The 22,189-nt window shown below is 45.7% G+C and overlaps 1 protein-coding gene across 1 annotated transcript in view; it reads right to left on the reverse strand.

Moving 5' to 3' along the window:
* Positions 1-22,189, reverse strand: part of AR (androgen receptor) — a 113,637-nt gene that overhangs the window by 57,774 nt on the left and 33,674 nt on the right. The window lies entirely within an intron of this gene.

Here is a 22,189-nt window from a genome sequence, read left to right on the forward strand (position 1 = left end):
CCTGCTGACTTTGGCGGGGAGATTACTCTTAGTGTATAGTATGAGTGAGAGCAGCATCAGACCCAGTGCTCATAACTCAGTCCTGTCTTGATGAGGGCTTCCGGGGGTTAGATCCGTAAGGCGCCTCTTTGGAACAGGCCACTGTACTGCCAACTTAGCTGTGGCTTCAGGACTCAAGCCCAAATGCGGTATAGCACTGCAAAGACCCTGCATTGTCAGTCGGCTATTTGGGCCAAATCCATCAAAGTCAGTGCTGTTTCGCTGAGGATTAATTTGGCCCTTTGATTTTTAATCTGAACAATTTAATTTTTGCAATACCATCAAGCCTCTTGCAGGCTGCTCCTCTCCTCTCTCTTTCTCCCGGCTAGGTTTGCTACACATCCCTCTCTGAAGGCCCAGTGGTGGCTGCATAGACCTTCTTTCAGTTAAGGATGGGCAGACAGGACTCCTTCTATCACTGATCCAGTGCAGATGGAGAAGTCCCTGCTGAAAACAGGAGGCACTTGCTCCCCTCACACCAGGTTTGAGAGTGCAGTCTCTGCAGTGCTCCCTGTATCTACTGGCCTACAGAGCCAAAGTCCAGATCCAAACATTAACCCTGTGATATCCCATGCAGTAACAATAAGGACTAATAGCTAGAACTGGGCCAGGGACCATCTTCGTTTTGTGTCTTTGTACTGTGCCTAAAGCAAGGGGGGTCCTGTCCTGTGAATGGGGCTCCTACGCACCAGGCAATGCAAATCATAAATCACAATCATATTTTATGAAATAATGAAGTTTCCATTGATACCCCAAGAGCTGCAAACATCCATGCCACTGAACCGATACCTTAAATGGAACGATTTGGCTCCATAACTCTCTTCAGTCATGTCTCAAAAACGTAGCCCAAGAGGGGACTGGATAGCTCAGTGACCAGCAATGGGCTACAGAGCATTTCATTACAAGGTCACTGGTATCAGCAGTGATCAAAGTTCATTGTGGAGTCAATCTAATTCCTAGCAGGCATCACAAAACACCCCAAAACCTCAGCTACAATCACCACCATTGGCTATTCAGCTGACAGGCCAAAGACTGAACTCCTTTCTTAGACCTAGAGATGGCTCCACCTGTCAGGGCTAAGATCCCTGTCACGGAGACAGAGTGAATGATGCTGCTGCTGCACCCCATGTGTGTGGTACCCCCTTGGTAGAGAGAGGACCTCAGTCACCAGAGCTGTCAATCCAGCACTCAAATCCCTCTCAAACAAGCCCCCGCGGCCCTCAACTGCATAAAGAAAACAGCAGAGTGGGAAGCCCTGCCACAGCACTTCCCTTTGAATGAATTCCAACTGTAGGTGAGCCAGCCACCATTACAACTGCCAGTGAAACAGCAGGACTCGATTATGAGCAGATGTGCTGGGCTGACTGGTAAAACACTCAGGCTGACAGAAGGACTTCTTTTCAACAAGTCTATCAACTAATGCAAAACTGTCCAACAGGCTGTGGGGATGGGCCCCTCTCCCCACCCCCACCGAATCAGATATTTCACCTGAACCTTTCCTCCTCCAAAGGAGCACTCTCTCATATCCCCAGTGCAACCCTGAGGACAATATCTCTCCTCCTCCCCCACCCCGCCCCCCAATATCTCTATCCCATTTGGAATGCATGCCCACCTTCAAGATGTTGTAACTGGCCAAAAAGCTCTTTGCAGTCCAGCCCACCAGTGATACTTATTAAACATCCAGGGGGATTGCACATTCCCGCCCCATGGGTGAGTATGCTGCTCGCTCAGCATTGTCACCATCTGTTAGCCCAGCGAGCAGGAGACAGGGATGGTGAATCAAACCTAGGGTGACCAGATGTCCCGATTTTATAGGGACAGTCCTGATTTTTGGATCTTTTTCTTATATAGGCTCCTATTACCCCCCCACCCCCATCCCGATTTTTCACACTTGCTGTCTGGTCACCCTAATCAAACCTGGGTTTGTAACACGCTAATACAGAGCAGGGACTGGGATGGACAGAACATGGGCGTGCACTAGGATGATGCAGTAACCCCCTGGTTTGTTTGCTCCAACTGCCAGTTCTGTCGAAATCATTTTGGACTGTCATTTCTTTGGGGCAGGGGTCATGTCATTGCTCAATTTGGGCCAGATTCTGCTGGCCCCCACTGAGTGCAATGCAGGGCATAAGAGCCTTCCCCTATTCACTGTACAGCCCACATAAGTGCCGAGCTGAAACCCAGAACTAAGGTGGCATGGAGGAGTGGGCAGGAGGTGAAGTAATAGCTCAATCTCCTCCCAATGCATTGGCCAGCAGAGCCAGCTGGCTGTGTGGAGTGAGGGGAGCAGTCTGCACCCCGCATAAAGATGTAGTAGCAGATGAGCTGCCTCTGTGTGCCAGGGGAAGCTCTGGAAAGCATATTATCTCCCACAAGGCAGAATGCCTCCTGCTTCCTCAGGGTAGCTCTGCACCCCACCCCACCATGGGCTATACCCAAATGGCACAATGTACAAATATTAAATTTCATTCAGAACAATAACAATACACAGTGAATGTTTTTCTTCTTATCTAACCACTTAACTGTCATCTTACACTTATTAATCTACAATTCAGAGCCTTTTCTCTGACATGAAAACTTACGCCTTTAACCTGTCCTCTGATATACACTCTGTGCAGCTGTGTGACTCACTAAATCACATATGTTCAGCAGCTGATTTTCAAGAAGACATGGCATGAAGATTGTGTATCAGAGTTACTAGATAATGCATGTACTGGCAGTGACATTGGGAAGTTCGATCATATTTTATTGTTAGTTTCTTATTTACGATTTGTTTGCAGTAACACCTATAAAGTGCTAGGCAAATAATGCTTAATATCACGTAATATGGAAAGGGACACTAACATCTGTTTGGCTCAAATTTTAACCTGCCTTTTCTTCTATCTGTTTGCAAAATCCATATAACCTCTAGATCTAGTTTAATCCTGCACATACTTTAATAAATGTGCTATTGAAAATCAAACTAGGAGTGAGCAACCCTTCAGTAACAAATCCTGCAATCTTTACTCAGTTGAATAATCGTTACACACAGGAAGAAACATTGCAGGATCGCACTCTTAATGTGAACAAATGATGGAGAAAACCAAACAAAATTACCAAGGAAACAGATGACAGTTTCATGCTTCCAGGGAGCTGATTACAAACAGTGAGGAAAACGTCCCTTGAGTTTCCTATTTTCATTGTCCAGTGCTCCTGTCACTTACACAGACCTCAGAGCATAGTGACGCTTCTTGGTGGTTCCCCGGAGCCCCACCCACAACTGTAATCTATCATGGATTCTATATATTGAAAAACAGTCTATATTTATCTGCCATTGGACTGGTTCCCGTTAGCCTTTGCCCAGTGTGCCTGTGTGCTCTGCAGTATCACAGGCATTTCTGCACTTTGGCATATGATTCAAGAGGAAGCCTGTGCACTCAGGAAGAGCTGCCTGTGAAAATAAGGCTTAATTAAACAAATGCACGTGCATTATTTGCAGGTCCCAGTTCCCAACTTTTCCCACTTGAGTTCCAACTTTTCATAATGGATTTATATTTTTGCTACTCCAAACTAATAGCATTGTCACATGAAACGGGAGCGCTGTTTGTTGTACCTTTCTTTATGTGAGTTTCACAATTAATTAGGCAAAGCAGGTTATTAAAAGCTTCTTTAAAATGTAGGGCTAGGTCCTGCATCCCTAATCCCATGAGTAACCCCAGTGACACTACTCACATGAGTAAGGGCTGCAGGGTCAAACTCTTAGGCCTTGTCTACATAGGAAAGTTTTACCAGATGTACCAGTGTAGTTGTACCCCTAGACTTCCCTTATTCTGGACACACTTACTCTGGTATGAGTGGGTTTTTTTTAGTTTAGCTTAAACCTCTCCCTTCTCAAGAGACATAAGCTAAATTGAAAAAAGGCCACTCTTATACCAGAATAAGAGTGTCCACTTCGGGGAGAGGTTGGTGGGTCAGTATAACTATATTGGTTTAAATTCACATATTAGATTATACTGACAAAACTTTCCCATGTAGAAAAGCCCTTGTATTCTGTGAACATAGTAAACATCCTTTTTAAATTTTTGACCCTATCAGCCACAAAACAGACCTTCTTTAAAGGACAGTATCACTGCAGTTTGCCTTTCAACTAGTTTAGGGCCAGATTTTCAGAAGCTTGCAAACACTTTTTAAAGTTTCACCCTTAAAGATAGAACATAAAATCCTGAATTTATTGAAGTGAATGGGAGTTTGCCGTTCACTTCACTGGGGGCAGGATTTCACCTAATAGTTCAAGGGTCTAATTCTGCATTCACTTGCACTATTGTAAATCAGTCCAATGAAGTCAATGGAGTTAGAGGGTGTAAGTGAGATGAGAATCAGGCTTGGCTTTGTCTCTTCATTTACCTACCTGATCTAGCTATCAGCTGCATCATCCAGTAATGTTCTCCCCTTTGTGCCCCTCACCCCAGAGCTATACAGAATCCTCCGGAGCTGCAGCTGAAGATCAAGAGCAACAATTTAATTCTACAGTCCAAAGGTTAACTAAATTTTGGGAGCAATTTTCTCTTCTTTGTAATTAGATGTGGTGATCAAAATAAATGCCAAGTTACACTGGAAGTTTCCTTTGGAGAAAAGTTTGAGTCGAAACTGGTTCTCCATGTCCTTTTTATTAAAGAATAAGGAGCCACACTTCTGGGGAATATTCCATTGCAGAGCCACAGGACATTGAACTCTCCTTCCCTGATGATCTCAATTTACGAGGCTGTAAATTTATGTTCTCTTTTATTTGACAGGTAGATGAAATGGAATGAGATATATGCTTACTGCAATATAACTGCTATATATTATGCATGTGCTAATGCCATAAACATTTTGTTACATTGTTCTCTGGCCCTTTGCCAACTTGTCTATTTTTTCCACCCTTTGCATCCCATGTGTTATAGATATGGTGAACTCTCTGGGGCAGGGATTGTCTTCTTTGGAGCATGTCCGTACAGCACCTAGCACAACGGGGCACTTGTCCTCAACTGAGGTTCCTAGACACTATTGTAACACAGGTGGCACAAAAATAACAGTTTTGTAGCAAATGTCCTCACACTGCAGGATTTGCTGCTGTCCTAGATACACTACCCACCTCTCCTTTAATGGTCTGCCATATTTTTCTTTCCATTGGATAGAATCTGAAATCTGAAAATTACTTAATTTACCCTTTTCCACATGGCAAATCTTAAGTTCTTCCTCCCCTTAGCCTATCTATTTATTATGGAAAAGAAGTAAATATGCCTCCCTGTTGTTTACCTCTCCATTTCTGCAGCAGCTGTTTTGGTGATATCAGCATGAATGTGCAATTCTGGAATGAGCAATTTTTGTAGCTTAATTGCTTAAAGTTTCAAGGCAAGATAATAATTAAAACTTGTCAGGCACAACACTGACATGGCAGTTTTTAAAATAATTCTCGGCAACAGATTTGTGTGTCCATGTATGTGCACATGTGTGTGCATGTGCAGATGGGTATCTCTATCGATAGAAGAGCCTACATCCAGTCTCTAATTTTGCACACCCAGTTTTGTACAAATACTAGCATTTAGATGCTTACCCACTTGATTTGCGAGCACAAACAGATAGTTAGATTTCCAACTGTAGATACAAAACTAGAGATCTTGCCATATGTAGAAAGGTAGTAAGGCTCGCTGGGCCAAAATCATCCCTGGTGTAACGCCACTAACTTCAATGAATTTATATCATGGAAGAATTTGGCCCCCATGGCTCCTCCATTTGTTTAGTTTCACATCAATACAGCCTTATTGCGATCAGATCTGCAAAGCCAACAGAGCTTCAAAAGATTATGTCCTGCATCATCAACCAAACTGCTAACCAAGTTCCTATCTCAGGATCTTTATTACTGGAAGCCACTGTCAATGATGTATGAAGCAGAATGAATGCTACTTAATTTTTCTGGTATGCCCTTGATCTTAGAGGGAGAGCAGTTGTTTTTTATTTTTACTTGTAAGATGAAGATATTATAAAATGTACATGAATGAGTTAGTGAGACAGAACTAGGATAACAATATGCTGCTTTTGAAGAGTTACTTTATACAGCAGTGCTATATAAAGTGGGTCTAACTATGAGCCTAACATCAATGAGTGCCCAGTTCAGAAATGAGGCTGGCAAACGATCAGGACATATTTAAATCTGTAACTCCATGGCAAAGGTGGAAATTAGTGTCGTGCCTGCTAGCTAGGGCCAGACCCTAGAATAGGCTTAACCCACCTGCCAAGACCACATCTAGTGTCTAGGCAAGGTGCATGTGCCTTTATTGCACATGAGCAAATGGAACATTCAGATTACTGCAACCAATGCTTTAAACTGGCTCTTGTGGTATGTAGGTAGCAACTATTCTAGTTGTGCCAAAAGGGAGCCTCACCCTCTTGGCACCTTGGGATGGAAGATGGTGTGGTGAGCCTAGATCTGCTAGAAGTTGTTCTAAGTGGACCCTACCGCTAGTAAGATCATAAATAACCAATAGCAGTTGTAGTTCCTAAATCTCTGAACAGAAGGAATTGGCAAGCAGCAAGCACATGCTGTGTTACTTAAGACGTTTCCTCTATATAAATAGGTATTTCCAGTTCTTTTTAAAGTCTTCTGGTTTCACCCACTGCACACCGCTGTCCTCCTCCAGGTATAAACAAAGAGTTCCTTGCTGTGGACTCTAAAGCACACAAATGGAGTTTGAAAAAATGTGTGGCAAATGTCACAGTAACTTGCTAATTCAAAGAATGAAGATAGCGCCGTGCAAGCAGACACAACTTGTGTAGTAATGACGTGGGACAGAGATTCCAGACTCAGTTCATGACTAGAAGGCCAAGGTCAGAACTGCTCACAAAGGAGCAAAACAGCTTTCAGAGGGGGGATAAAAAAAAACAGGCTCTCTCTTGCTTCTTGGCACGGGAAGAGGACTTTTAGTATAATGCTGGCAGGGCACTGTAGGAAGAATAATACATCAAGCTGTAACTCATTCAGCATACAGATAACTTCCTCGATTGAGAGCTATTTATCCTTCATAGTAAGCATCTGTTTATCAACAGTTAATTTCTCCAAATAGCCAGACTTTAGTAACACACCCAAAAAGCCGAGCACAACCATAGATGAGAAGAACATTCAACCCTCTCCCACTGCTCACACTAAATTTTCCACCTGAGTAATAAAACGTCTATCCTTTTCAAGAGGAGCCAAGGCACTAAACTCTGCAATTCATCTTCTGTAACTTCAAAACTCCTCCTATGCTGTCTCTCCTGCAATGCTCAGGATCTTGTGATCATTAAGATGGAGCAGGAAATAGCAGATTTGCTTCCCTTCCATATCTATGTGGCTCCTGCAGGCCATTCCTTATTAGAAAGTGTCTCATGACTGTTTTATTGCTAGCAGTTTGATCACTAAGCATCCCAGCATGCTAATCAGACACTACACACAACAGTAACATGCTCTATGCCAGGCCTGCACAACATGCGGCCCGGGGGCCGCATGCGGCCCGCATGGGCTCACTGTGCGGCCCGCAGAGGGGTGAGTAGGCAAGCAGTGGGTGAAGGGGAGGGGCTGAGTAGGCGAGCAGGCGGGGAGTGACTAGGTGAGCCAGGAGAGGGGGGCTGAGGAGGCAAGCGGTGAATCGGTGGCTGACCTGTTCTACTGATCTGATCTGGCTCCCATCCCCTCTCCCAGGGCCAGCTACAGGCACCAGCAAAACAAGCAGGTGCTTGGGGCGGCATATTTCTAGGGGCAGCATTCTGGTGCCGGCCATCATAGGTGCCAACTCCGAGGCCTGGGGAAAAAGTGCCCCCGCTGCCCCAGCTCGCCTCCACTTGCTCCCCTGAGCGCACCGCCGCCACTCCGCTTCTCCCCCTTCCCTCCCAGGCTTGCCGCACGCGAAACAGCTGTTTCACACAGCAAGGCTGGGAGGGAGGACAAGCCGAGCGGCGGGGCGCTCGGGGGAGGCAGCGGTGGTGGTGGAGCAGAGGTGAGCTGGAGCGGGGAGTGGTTCCTCTACCCTCCGTTACTTCCTGCGCCCCCCCCACCCTAGCTCACCTCTGCTCCGTTTGCTCCTCTGAACGCGCCGCTGCTCCGCTTCTCCACCCTCCCTCGCCTGAGAGGGAGGGGGGAGAAGCGGAGCGGCAGCACACCCGTGGGAGCAGGTGGAGTGGAGGTGAGCTAGGGCGGGAGGTCGCGGGGGGTCTGCAGGAAGCAATGGTGGGGGGGAAATGTGGTACGCCGAGGGGAGGAGGCGGGGCTGGGGATTTGGAGAAGGGGTTTGGAAGGGGTGGAGTTGGGGCGGGGCCGGGGGCAGGGGGGCACAAAAAAAGGGGGGGGCGGCCAAAAATGTTTTTGCTTGGGGTGGCAAAAATCCTAGAGCCGGCCCTGCCCTCTCCAAGAGTTGCAGCTGTCTGGAGGTGCCTGCCTTCCACGCCTTCCTCATTCACACCTCATTCATTCAACAGGGCAATTGATTACAAAGTGGGGGGGAAGATCTAATTCTACTTCTAGCAAAAAGACATTTTTCTTTTACCTTAATTATACTACCTTAGGGGCCCGCTATAACAAATTACCGAGGTTCAATACTGCTGTTTCGGTGGGGTGGCGCTGGGGAAGGAGGGTTTGTTTCCGCGGGGCAGGTGGCGCTGGGGGGGGGGTAGTGTTTCGGCAGTGCTGGGGGGGTTGTTTCCGTGTGGTGTGTGGCGCCGGGGGGGGGTGTTGTGTTCCGGGGGGGCTGGGTGGCGCTGGGGAGGGGGGGTTGGCTGTGCTTGGGGGGTTTCGGCCCTCAGCTGTTTTCTTTGGAGTAATATGGCCCTCGCCGCTTTACGAGTTGTGCAGGCCTGCTCTATGCCCTCTATGATTCAGTGATGATCAACTGAACAAACCTTCCAGACCCCCACATTTGGCGAAGTGGCTTAATCTTCCACTACAGCCACCACCACCAATAACAGTCCAAGGGTCTTAAATGAGAAGTAATGAACTTGTGCTGATTTTCCGTTTATTTCATCAGCCAAGCACTCTAACTGCAGTGTAATATTATTTAAAAGTGCCTGTTGAAAGATTAAACCATTCTGGATGACGGCGATCATGTCAGTGGAAAAGCACACTGAGCCAGATTCTTGCCTGTGCCAAGCTGTGGGCATAGCTGAGCTGGTTATGACTGCCCGTTTCAGGGGTGCTCTCCACCAGCTGGTTATGACCCCCATTGGGCCGTTTACCAGCCAGGGATCATCAGTAGCACTTTAGTCACAGACCTTCTCGCCCCTGGGGAGATTTCGCTGCTTTTCAGCCCGGTTCCGCTGCCACTTCTGAAAATCTGACTGATTGTTTTGGATTAGCAACCAAGCCATGAACTGAAAATGCACTTATTCTCGACATGAGAGGAGAGAGCTTAAGTACTGCTGTGTGTGAGTTACCATGATGTGGTCACTGGTAGTAAACATTGGCTCTAAAATGGTACCCGCCGTACATTACACTTTAAATAAATAGTACTTGAATAAGCAATGTCATGTCAGTGAAAGTGCAAGGCTTATGCATGGATAAAGCAAGGCATGCAAGGATTTATGATTCAAGTCAAAATGCAAGGAACATGCCTAGCTTTGAATACTCTTGCCTATTCCATGTACTTCCAGCATGAATGATCCATGCACTTTTGTACATTGATATCTGATTGACATTAATTGAGTCCTTAATTTGTTGTCATTGTCTGAGCTGCACTGATTTAAATTGCAAGTTTTGCCTAGGATCTTCAAAGCATCCCATTCTTTAAACTGCTTTGAGTAGTTTAATCTGTAAACACACAGTCTTGAACACTGACTTTTGTTTCCCTTTTCTAAATAGCCTTGAGTTTGTTTCCAGACTGACCATCTCTTGTTTTCATGTGTGGCTACTGGGGGCGGAGGTGGAAGATAGCATCCCTGTGAGAGCAATAAGTATGGCAAACAATAGGTGAATGTCTGTGGTAAACACAAAACAGAACTTGGTCTTCATTTTGATATTAATAAACATTAGTAGGATACTAACGAAGTTCCAAACTGCTCTGGCAAGAAGACAGAGGGCAAACAGATCCAGCACAGCTTCCTAATGAAGGTCTTCTAAGTCAGTGGTTCTCAAACTAGGGCCGCCGCTTGTTCAGGAAAAGCCCCTGGCAGGCCGGGCCGGTTTGTTTATCTGCCGCATCCTCAGGTTCGGCCGATCGCAGCTCCCACTGGCCGCGGTTCAGCGCTTCAGGCCAACGGGGGCTGCAGGAAGTGGCGCAGGCCGAGGGACGTGCTGGCCGCCCTTCCTGCAGCTCCCATTGGCCTGGAGCAGCGAACTGTGGCCATTGGGAGCCACGATTGGCCGAATCCGCGGATGCAACAGGTAAACAAACCGGCCTGGCCCGCCAGAGGCTTTCCCTTAACAAGCGGCGGCCCTAGTTTAAGAACCACTGTTCTAAGTAACAGTGGAAGCATCAGGCTTTGCAGCTGATATGGCAGTCATTTCTACACATGTTACACATTCCTATCACTGGATTCAGAGCCCCCCTCCCTACCTGGTTTGGTCTTGTATCTTTATAACGCACTCTGTAGGAAGTACTGGCATACATCCATTATCAAACACCCTAATTCAAGTATTGCTTTTACTCTTAATACTCCACTTACAAACATTTGGCCATTTATTATCCAACCTGTACTGGATCCCAGCCACTTCTAAGAACCCATCTACACTACAAGACCTGTCTAGTGCATGGCTCTCTGCCACGAGTAAGGGCATCTTATGTTATAACACGTTCTGTTTTCATCGCTGTGTGTGGATGGGAAATCAAGGTTCTACAGTCATGCTTGGAAAGAACAATTTAGGTTAGAACGCCACCTACACGTCTGTATGATGGCGTGTTCACCCCACACAGGATTGGAAGGGGTTAAGATGGTCAGGCTGGCCAATTAATTCCCCAGGCTGCACCTGGAGGAGGAGCCAGGGAGCAGAGAACTAACTGATTGTAAGGAGGCTCAGCTGTGCAACAACAGGTGGGGCCTGTAAAGCTAGGAAGGTGGCTACACACAGGGGGATGCAAGAAGGCAGGGAAGTAAGCTGCAGCCACTCCCTGAGTGGAGGGAGTAGGGAGGCTGGCAAACCCAGAGAGAGGGGAAGCCAAATATGTAGGAAGAAGCCCAGGGAAACAGCAACAAGGGGTAGGACCGTGCAGAGACTTTGGCTGCTTGTTATAGGATCCCTGGGCTGGAACCCATTGTAGAGGGTGGGCTTGGGTTCCCCTGCCAGCCACTGGAAAGTAGCAAGGGTGTTGGAGATGCCAGACAGCCAGCAGGTCTGGAAGGAACTGAATTCTCTCGAAGGGGAGGACTTTAGCGACCTGTCTGGAGGGCCTAGCCACAGAAGAGGAGACTCCAGCCCCTGGAGCAAGAGGGGCTGCAGGGTGAGATGACATGGGGAAGACACCTCCAGAGGGGAAGTGCAATGTCTCACAGAGTTAATTCCCAGGACGGCCAGCAGGAGGTGCTGCTAGCAGTGAGTGAACCCTGTGACAGTCTGTGCCACTCCCTTTTTTGGACTGTCTTTACACATGTATATAGAGACATTCTCAAAATGCTTCCTAGACCAGGGAGCCCTTTTCTGAAATATACCTTGGGAAAACAGACATAATATGTATCAGTAAGCAAACTAATGGGGAACTTGGCGACCTTATTTCAGCTGTAATCAGTAGCCCTCACACTTCCAGCCAACTTTTACAAGGACTGTGGAGAGGGGAAACAAGGTTAAATGAGTGAAACAATAACAGAGGCCTATAGTTTTTAGACTGGAATGGTTGGCTTGGCACGTACATACTGCAGTCTTTGCCACATTTGTATGACCTCTGCGGTGAGTAATGGCTTGCACAGTGCATTGGGCTTGGAAACAGAAATTGTTGCAAAAACACCACCCCGTGAGTCAACGGGAGCAGCATCAATAGCTCAGCCAGAGTGGGAAAAGATGAAACATCTGAGTTCGGCTGATACAGAATCCATCCATTAAGAAAGTCAAGCACAAACACATCACCATGTTACTTAAGACTGGAGCTCACCTGATTGCAAAGCATGAGAAAACAAAGCAAATAACAACCCATGCTGACAACCATAAGGCCATCATACCTGCACACTGTGACATCCTGGTGACTTGAAAGTCACCTGGAATCTCCAAGGTCAAGACCTTGGTGGTGTCCTTGGTGCACCACAGAAGTGCAACAAGAGCTCTAGCTAGTTCCCAAGGAAACAATCTGTCCTGTGTAACGTTTTCTAATTTCATTTAACCTGCACCATGATATTCAATTCTATACTCCATTCCCCATGGCAATGAAAGGAAAATGTGACTAAAGGAGATCAGAAGTAATGAGATAGTCTTGATCCCTGTGTTCCATGGCCCCGGGAGACACTGCCAAAATGACTGAGGTGGCATTTGCTAAAGATTGCACAAAAAACATTAACTGGATGTTATTTTATTTCACATGCTGCACCAAGTTTGTATTATTGCTTAACAGCATGCTATTCTTATGGTCAGGGAGATAGTTAGTCTCCCCTATTAAATCATTAGGCCTTTATTGAATGCTTTTGAGCAGAGGATATAGGCACCTTGTACAGGTTTTACAAAGGCTAGGTAAAAATAGGGAGCTTGATGTGAAACTCTCCAATGGCAAAGGTTACATGGGCTAGTTAATTCAAAAGCAGTTCCGAAAACTGCATTCAAAGAGACAAATTCTGACTTTTGGTCCATCTCCACAGACCACTGGGGCCAATAGCATTGCAAGGGCATGACTGGGAGCAAAATTTCATCCTATGCCCCAAACATCCTGCAGGATTGTTCTTTTTTCTTTTAAGCAAGTGCATGAGCATGATTCGCTCTCTCGAAGGATACGCATGATATGCATGGAGCTGAATAGGTGTTACCTGCTTCTTGTTGATAGGGGGCCAGATTTCTACTATTCTTAAACTTAAATCTCTCCCTAAAAAATACACACACTGCATTTTGTTACTTTCAGTACTATGAACAGCCAGCCTCCCTGATCACACATTGCACAGAAGAAAATTCCACCCTGGAAAATGTGCATGAGAGAACTGGGGTTGAGGGAGGGACAAAGAAGTGCAGAAAATGTGAAGGAAATGCAGTGCTGGAAGTGGAATTCTGATCTGTACTCCCGAACGATAAGCATGTTACATTTATATAATGAGTGCCTTCCAACTAAATGTGTTATAATACATTTTGCAAACTTTCACTGGCTGGCTGTGCCAATAATTACCTTAATTCTGCTGTGGGGAGAATCTCTGTAACTCAGGCTGATGTGTGTGTGGAAATTACCCTGTGACCAAAGACGGAAGCTTGTCTCTGCACACATATTCCACCTGCATGTAAATGTGATTTGTGTTATGCTGTGCCCAGATCGTAATACCAATGCCATCCTGGGGCATGGCTTCACCCGTAAGTTAGTTAAAATGGCCTCTGTTCATAATAGTGAGAACCAGTCATACCAGCTCAGGAAAGTTGTGTTCTGGAATAGCTCCGAATAAACACAGTGACTCATGTTATGTGGCCTAAATTTCCAGGTCTGTAGATGTAGAACAAACAGGAGTGGGTTCCATCCATTGCAGCTCACCAATCTGCTGTAGATGAGTTAGTACTGGCTCTCTCCCTAATTCCCAGGAAGAATCAAAGAACTATCTTTGCTTTGACATAGATCGTACATAAGCAGGGCAACTGCTACACATGTAGAGTGCTCGGTGTGCTTCATGTTGTAGCTGGGACTCTAGGTGATGGGCAAGCTTGCACCAGACATGTTCTCCAAGTTAATGGAGATATACTTGGCGGAGGGACCCCAGTGGAGCCAAAGAGGAAAACAGCCACTGCCAGTAAGGTGAAGGGGAGATTCCAGTTTAAGGTGCAGGTATCTGCCAAACCCCTGTCAGGCTGCAGAGCAGATTGAGCCAATTGTGAAATATTGTTACTTATGCTAATATTTTCCCATCAAAATCTGTCCAAGTGATAAGCAGAATCCTGACTGTAGCGTGCTGAGTGATCATCTCTACTCTTTGCTGTTTAATTCAACAGTATCTCACAGGAGAAACTCCACTGATCCAGAGCAATAATTATTATTATGGACAATAACTTCACACATCTGTCTGCTTTAGGTATCTGTAAGACGCTTATCACCATGTGACCTTTTCCATGTAGCAGAAGTACAAAGTAGCATTTAGCATTATAAATGCCATAGGTCAGATCCTCAGCTGGTGTAAACTGGTCTAATCTTACTGACCTCAATGGAGCAAGGCAAATTTGCATCAGCTGAAGAGCGATACTATAAGTATGTACACAACTCACTTTGCCAACAAGTGAAGTGTAGCCACCTCTTGGGTGAAACACAGCAGCTGTTTAAGAGAGTAACAGCAATATTACCCAATAGTTCAGAACAAGAAGTGAAGAAAAATGGTGTAAATAGCATACCCAATTTGGAACTGAAGGGGTGACTACGCTAACTCCTTTATTCTTGTAAGGAGCATGCCCCTTACTAAATCACTGACTCTCTTTCTTGCAACACGATATTAATGTGAAAATGATGGAGTCTAGTCAGTTCAATTTGGGCTGCTAATACAATACATTAAAGATATCAATCTTGAATAACAATTGGTAGAAAACAGGTGCTCTAAGTTCCATCTTCTGATTAATTGCTGTCAGGTTTGCCAAGGGGAAAAGGGCCCCTACTAAAATTCTTATTGCTATTCACAACCTACATGTAGAGAAAGCAAGGTATATTGTTTGGGAAGAAGCAACAGCCAAATTAGTCATAAATTGTCTATGTAAAGGCTGACCTTGTTCTTTTGAGGGTTTAACCCTCTGTATTTCTCTCCTGAGATCTTTTTTTGATGGATAAATATTTCCCTGTAGGTTGCAGCACTATGCAGAACACATACTATTTAATGTTTACAAAGCTTTCTCTCTTTCTCTCTCTCATATGGTCTGAAAAACTAGCACAGGAAAAACCTGCTAGGGTTCTGTAGAAAGAAAGAGACAGAAAACTGAAATGACCAGTCATTGCTAACTTTGGCAAAATTATTCCAAACTGTATTTCAGTTTTCAAGCAAGAGGGATAGGTGCTCGCAGTCCACTTGGAAGCATGCAGACTGACAGATCAACAACCAAGTGTAATGTCAAATACCTTTTTAACTCTAAGGCATCCCGCCAACCTATCCCTCCAAACCAAATCAATTCCAGCCAAATGGATTCAGCTGTTGGTCCAGACTTTTCAAAAAAGAGTTCCTTAAAAAGACACAGTCAACTTGAAAAATTATGTTTCTGTATGAAAAGGTTGCACTACTATAGTTACAATTAACACTCAAATGACTAAGAGCTAAACAAGTCCCCCAAGGGATTAATAGTTAAAAAGTCAGCAAAATAAAATAAAATTAATCTCCCTTTGCAATGTGTTACCTTTGTGTATTGGACGCACTCTGTGTGCTGTCAATTTTGTTCTTTGTTCTATGCAGCCATTTATGCAGTTTTTTTCTTGCTGAAAAAAACCCTTAGAGAGCAATTTTTAAAATCCTTATAAAAATATTAGAATTGTCTTTAAAAAAATTTCAGGATATATGATTTAAAATGTGCTCACTCAGAAATGGGATGATTTAAAAATTAGTCAATTTCAAATGTTTTAGATTAGCTGTGTCTCTTTAAAACCTTGTGTGCTCCAAAAATTGGTACAAATCAGCAATAATTCATAAGTAGGACCCTACCAAATTCACCGTCCATTTTGGTCAATTTCATAGTCATAGGATTTTAAAAATCATAAATTTCATGATTTCAGTAATTTAAATCTGAATTTTCATGGTGTTGTAATTGTAGGGGTCCTACCCCAACAATGTCACAAGGTTGCAGTACTGTTACCCTTTCTTCTGTGCTGCTGGTGGTAGCGGTGCTACCTTCAGAGCTGGGTGGCCAGAGAGCAGCGGCGGCTGGCCGGGAGCCCAGCTCTGAAGGCAGAGCTGCTGCCAGCAGCAGCACAGAAGTAAGGATGGCATGGTATGGTATTGCCACCCTTACTTCTGCTCTGCTGATGGTGGGGTGCTGCCTTCAGAGCTGGGTGCCCAGTCAAGAGCCGCTGACTTCCAGCCGCCCAGCTCTGAAGGCAACACAGAAGTAAGGATGGCAATACTGCCCTAAAATAACCTTGTGATTCCCCCCTGCAAACCCCTTTTGGGTCAGGACCCCCAGTTTGAGAAACGCTGGCCTCCCCCATGAAATCTGTACAGTATAAGGTAAAAGCACACAAAAGACCAGATTTCACTGGGGGATGCCAGATTTCACGGTCCGTGACGCATTTTTCATGGCCATGAATTTGGTAGGGCCCTAGTCATAAAATGGCACACTGGATCAGACCAGTGGTCCATCTAACCCAGCATCCTGCCAGATGCTTCACGAGGAATGAATAGAACAAGGAAATTATTGAGTGATCCATCCCCTATTGTCCAGTCCAATCTTCTGGCAGTCATAGATTTAGGGACACCCAGAGCATAGGGTTGTGTCCCTGACCATCTTGCTTATAGACATTGATGCACCTGTCCTCCATGAACTTATCTGATTTTTTTTAAAACCCAATTATACTTTTGGCCTTCACAACAACCCCTGGCAATGAATTCCACAGGTTGACTGTGCATTGTGTGAAGAAATACTGCCTTATGTTTGTTTTAAGTCTGCTGCCTATTAATTTCATTGGGTGACTCCTGGTTCTTGTGTAATATGAAGGGGGTAAATAACACTTCCTTATTCATTTTCTCCACACCATTCATGTTTTTATGGACATTATCTACATTATGAAAGTGCAACTTACAAATGTCGATTTTTTTTTGTCACATAACCGCACTCAAAAACAAAACAATGTCAAACTTTAGCAACCACAAGTCCTCTAAAATGGTGGCCATACAATGAAGGGGCATATGAATGTTTAGCATATCTGGCACATAAATACCTTGCAATGCCAGCTACAGAAGTGCCATGCGAATGCCTGTTTTCACTATCAGGTGACATTGTAACTAAGAAGCGGGCAGCATTATCTCCCATAAATGTAAACAAACTTGTTTGCCTTAGTGATTGGCTGAACAAGAAGAAGGACTGAGTGGACTTGTGGTCTCTAAAGTTTGACATTGTTTTGTTTTTGAGTGCAGTTATGTAACAAAAAAAAATCTACATTTGTAAGTTGTACTTTCATGATAAAAATATCGCACTATAGTACTTGTATGAGGTGAATTGAAAAATACTATTTCTTTTGTTTATCATTTTTACAATGCAAATATTTGTAATCAAAATAATAATATAGTGAGCATTGTACACTTTGTATTCTGTCTTGTAATTGAAATCAATGTAATTGAAAATGTAGAAAAACATCCAAAAATATTTATAATAAATTTCAGTTGGTATTCTATTATTGTTTAACAATGCAATTAAAACTGCGATTAATCACAATTAATTTTTTTATTGTTTGACAGCCCTAGTTCAAACATTGAGTGAACTACCCAAAAAGTGCACAAATCACCATGAAATACATGATATGGAGTGACTTATTACTATTATAGACTTTATACATAGACAAGGAAAACAATCAAATACATGCACCTACTATACAGATGTGGGTACGACTTCCCTGTCACACAAGCAAAATGCTCGATAAGTATCCAGACTATTGGAAATTTAATTCAGTGCAGTATTATTGATTCATACAGCACAACAGTGCTAAATGCTTGTACAGCATTTAAGTTAGCAATTACTGTATATTTAGAAAACACCAGTTGTTCAGTATCATTAACAGCGTTGACAACTCCATGACAGATGCTATAATCTGTGCTGCAGATACTGATAGTCTGATTTTAAAAGGACTGTCATTTGTTTTTCATGGACAAAGCCACACTAGGAGCTAGGTTGATTTACCCATCTGAGGATCTGGTCTATAGTTTTCAATTTAGATGTGGGGTGTGTGTGGGGCGGTTAGTTTAATTGATAATGTTTTTCTTTCCTGATAGTGTCCTCTTCCCCAGGTGTCAAACACGGATTATTACTCTGTTGGTTCAATCATACTGAAATTACTGTGGCTGGTTTTCTGTTTGCGATCATTTTGATTCAGGTAGTGTGTGTCTTACCAGGTCATCTTTGTTTGTAACCAGCCTCACGCATAACATTAGAAGAGTGCTGGCTAGTTATCTGTCAGTGCAAAGGCCAGAGAGTTAGACAATAAACATTACAGGCTCCAAGAGCTGATGCTCAGCTTGCGAGAGTGAGTGTGGGGCAGCAGGGAGCCATTCCAGCTCCATGATTTTGTGTGCCCTGACCCTAGACCCAGTACATGTTAAAGCAGCCTACGGAGGCTCTCTAAATTTACACTAGCATTATGATCCCCAAGGGACTATATGCCAGCTAAGCACAAGTAGGGGGAAGGAGAAAAGCACCCTGCAAATGTGAGGGTGGAGGGATAGGAGGGAGAGTTAAGGAGAGGTACTGAGACCTTGGGATTAGGAAGACAGCTGGCTCCTGGCTGGGAAGAAGGGTCCTGCTTCTGGGCCCATTCCAGACCCTCCAAGTCCCACTCCTTGCCCTCTGGCTCAATCTTGGGTGCTGTGATGGCAGCTCTAGCCCCTCTTGGTCCCACTCCTGGCACCAATCCTGGGTCTTGCAGCAGCCATTCCAGTCCCCCTGGATCCTGCTCTCACCTCTGCGCACTTCCCCCCCATCCCCTGGGCATGAGCAAGTTTATGTGGGGGTGCATCCCCCAAAATACTTCCATTAAAGGGGCTCCCTCCATTCCACTGTCCTAAACATAGATGGTGATGAGTTCCGCCCCACTCGTTTCCCCCCACCAACATGCACCCTCTGTTGAATTCCTGGGGGATAAATTTACACCAGCTGAGGGCAACCCCACCCCTCCACCACAGAAATTCTCAGCTTGTCAGTTCCCTGAGAATCTGGCCTTAGACCCTCAGTTCTGCAACGTGTGTACTTCAGATCTACTCAGCATGAGCAAGGGCTACAGAAATGGACCACCCAGTGCCACACTCTGCCCTCAAGCACATGTGTACAAACTCCCACCGAAGAGAGAACTGGAGCTTCCACCGTGTGCTTGGAGGGCTTGTAAAGCTTTGAAGGGGTGCCAGGATTTACACGTAGACCGGAATATTCCAAACTTGGAGGATTTTTCCATTTCAGTAGACAATTAAATTGTTGGTGAGGAAATTAATGCTACAAAATCAGCATGTTGACTGCTGGATAAGGCTCACGATGAAAGTGGACAGGGCAGGACTAAAGCCTCTGTTTAAACACAGGTGTCATCAAAAGCTGGAGATATGTGGTAAGGAAAATCAGGAAACACACTCGCAGCACTTGAAGCCTGAAGGGATGGAATTAAGGCAGGTCCAAGCATGGGAGTTACAAACAAAAACATTGCAGCTACAATGTTGCGAAGCTTCAAAACAAAGGGCATGCTGGCTATCATGGATTATTCCATTTAATTCAACCATAAGCAAAAGAAAGGAATAGACAGCTGCCAAGAGCCTGTCATTAGTATTTTAGGCCTGGTTTACATTAGAAACTTTTGTTGGTATAGTTATTTTGCTCCTTTGGTTTATTTTGCTCTGAGAACTGGCATAAATTATACCTGCAAAGCACTCTTTTGCCATTATAAACTGCATCTCCACTAGGCGTGTCTGCTGGCATAGCAATGCTGGCAAACTCTCTCTAGTGTAGACTACTTATACAGCAATAAGAACTTAGGCTCTTGGGGCAGAACTTTCTTTGAGTTAACTTATAAAAAGGGTATTATCAATTATGATGAGTACATTTCATTATCTGTGGCCATCACAGTTGTAAATACCCAAGCATCTCAGAGTTAATGCCAACTTTTCAGCCAGATCACTATCTGACTTGCAACTTTGCAAAACTGTCATCAGCCCACAATACTATGCATGCACATGTGTGTGCCTCCAATTTACAGCTGTAAATGTCTGCATGATCGCTTTAAAAATTCTAACACCTGTGTGTGATCCAACATTGTTGCACTTGGAAAACCCATTGGGATAAAGAGCGGTTGGTAGATGCAAATTCTAATGCTTTGCTCACGCTCAAATGTTGGAATAATGAATGTGGGTGCACAGACACATGTATGTAGTGTGTAATGTTGCCTTTGGTATTAGTGCAATTTTACATCAGCCAGAGAGAGGCCCTGCTGAAAACTAGGATGGGACCAATAGGCTCTCACTTAGGCCAGTTTTACACTGGATTAACTCCATTGATCTCAACAGGCTCATTCCTGATTTACACCTGTGTGAGATGTAAATCAAGCCCCATGTATTTAAACAAATACTGATACACTTCAGTTCTGCAGAGTAGCAATACTGCAAGAGACCATGGGCTTTGGATTCCTTTATAGGCACACCATCCCCCTGCTCTACCTGTCTGCTTCCTTCTTATGAGCAGGCAGAGAACGGAAGCAGACAGAAATTGTTTTCTCTGAAGCCTGCCTGCAAACCAAAACACAGTTCCTAGGTCTAATTTTAGGCCTCCCAGCTCTGAGAGTGTTCCCTTCATTCTCTGTTAAGACAGTAACAAGATAGTCATTTTAGGACATACCTGTTGAAAGTTTAGAATAAAAGTAGAGCTAGGCGAAAGCCACACAGTTCTATCACAAATCAACCCCCCTTAAAGCCTGAGGTTTCTCAGCTATAGAGCCCGATTCTCTTTTGCAGCTGCAGTGCAGCTGCTTTGCACAGGGCCAGCTCCAGGCACCAGACGAGAAAGCACGTGCCTGGGGCGGCACATTGGAAGGGGCGGCATTTCGGCCAATCTTGGGGAGGCCAGCCCAGCCCTGAAGGGGCACGGACTCCGACCCAGGGGGCAGGAACTAGTGATGCCCGTTGCTCATCGTGCCACTGGGCTCTCCGGGACGCGCCACTCCCCGCCCCCTGCACCGGCCTCCGCCTCCCGCGCCGCTCTGAGCCTGGCCCTGCCGAGCTGCCTTTAAAGGAGCAGCTGAGCCAGCACCTCCTGCAGCCCCCGGGCACTGGAAGGAGGGAGGGTTCTGCGGCGGCCCGGCGGGCACCAGAAGGAGGGAGAGTTCTGCGGTGGCCCGGCGGGCAGCAGAGGCAAGGAGGGAGGGTTCTGCGGTGGCCCGGTGGGCAGCGGTGGCAGGGACGATTCTGCGGCGGCCTGGCAGGCACCGGAGGGAGGGAGGATTCTGCGGCAGCCTGGCAGGCACCGGAGGGAGGGAGGATTCTGCGGCGGCCTGGCGGGCAGCGGAGGGGCGGGCCCCACTGATCCCGGCGCCGTTTGCACTTTGCCGAGCCCCGCTGCAATGCCATCCCCACGGGGAGGTCGCAGACCCCAGCCAGCGCTGCCTGTGTCGGCCCCCTTGGAGTCTGCCCGGCCGGGAGAGACATCCCAAGGCCGGAGGGGGGAGCCCCTCTCACCTGGCTGCAAGCGGACTGCAGCGCCTGGCTGCCCACAGGCGGAGGGAGGGTGCGGGTGCCGCCCTTCTCCCCCCCTGCAAGCCGCCTTGACCGCCCTCCACACACTCCCTGCGGCTGCCGTTTGTTTTTGTTTTGTTTTTTGCTTTGGCAGTCCAGCCGCCTTTTTTTTTTTTGCCTGGGGTGGCAAAAAAGCTAGAGCCGGCCCTGGCTTTGAACCACACCACTAGTGGATTTGGGGTGCAAATCTGGCATAGCTGGTGCACAGATGATCCTCCCAGCACAGGGGAATTCTCTGATGGCATGGAGCTGAGGTACTGCCCCCCCCCACCTTAAATTAAACTGGGAATAGTCACATGGATAGGTTGACCCTCCAGCCTGCTAATCCCTGACTGCCATTCCATCCCCTCTGAGCTGTTGGCAACTGGTCTAATCTAGAGCGGCCTGAAGGACCAGGCCTACACACAGCCAGCCCAGGATCAAGTGAGCTTTGCACCTCTTTATGAACTGTGCCAGGTGGTCTCAGCTATATCCAAAGATTAGAGTAATAGTTTTGGCTCAAATTCTTCTATAAACAAAAGAGGGCAAATCCATTCATCACTCTTTTTTGTCCAAACCTGTCCTTTTAAGATGTTGCTGTGGATTTTCCAGCAGCCCAGGAAATCCTGATTTTCTTTACAAG

Source organism: Chrysemys picta, chromosome 9 (assembly GCF_011386835.1).
Source record: "Chrysemys picta bellii isolate R12L10 chromosome 9, ASM1138683v2, whole genome shotgun sequence".
NCBI lineage: Eukaryota > Metazoa > Chordata > Testudines > Emydidae > Chrysemys > Chrysemys picta.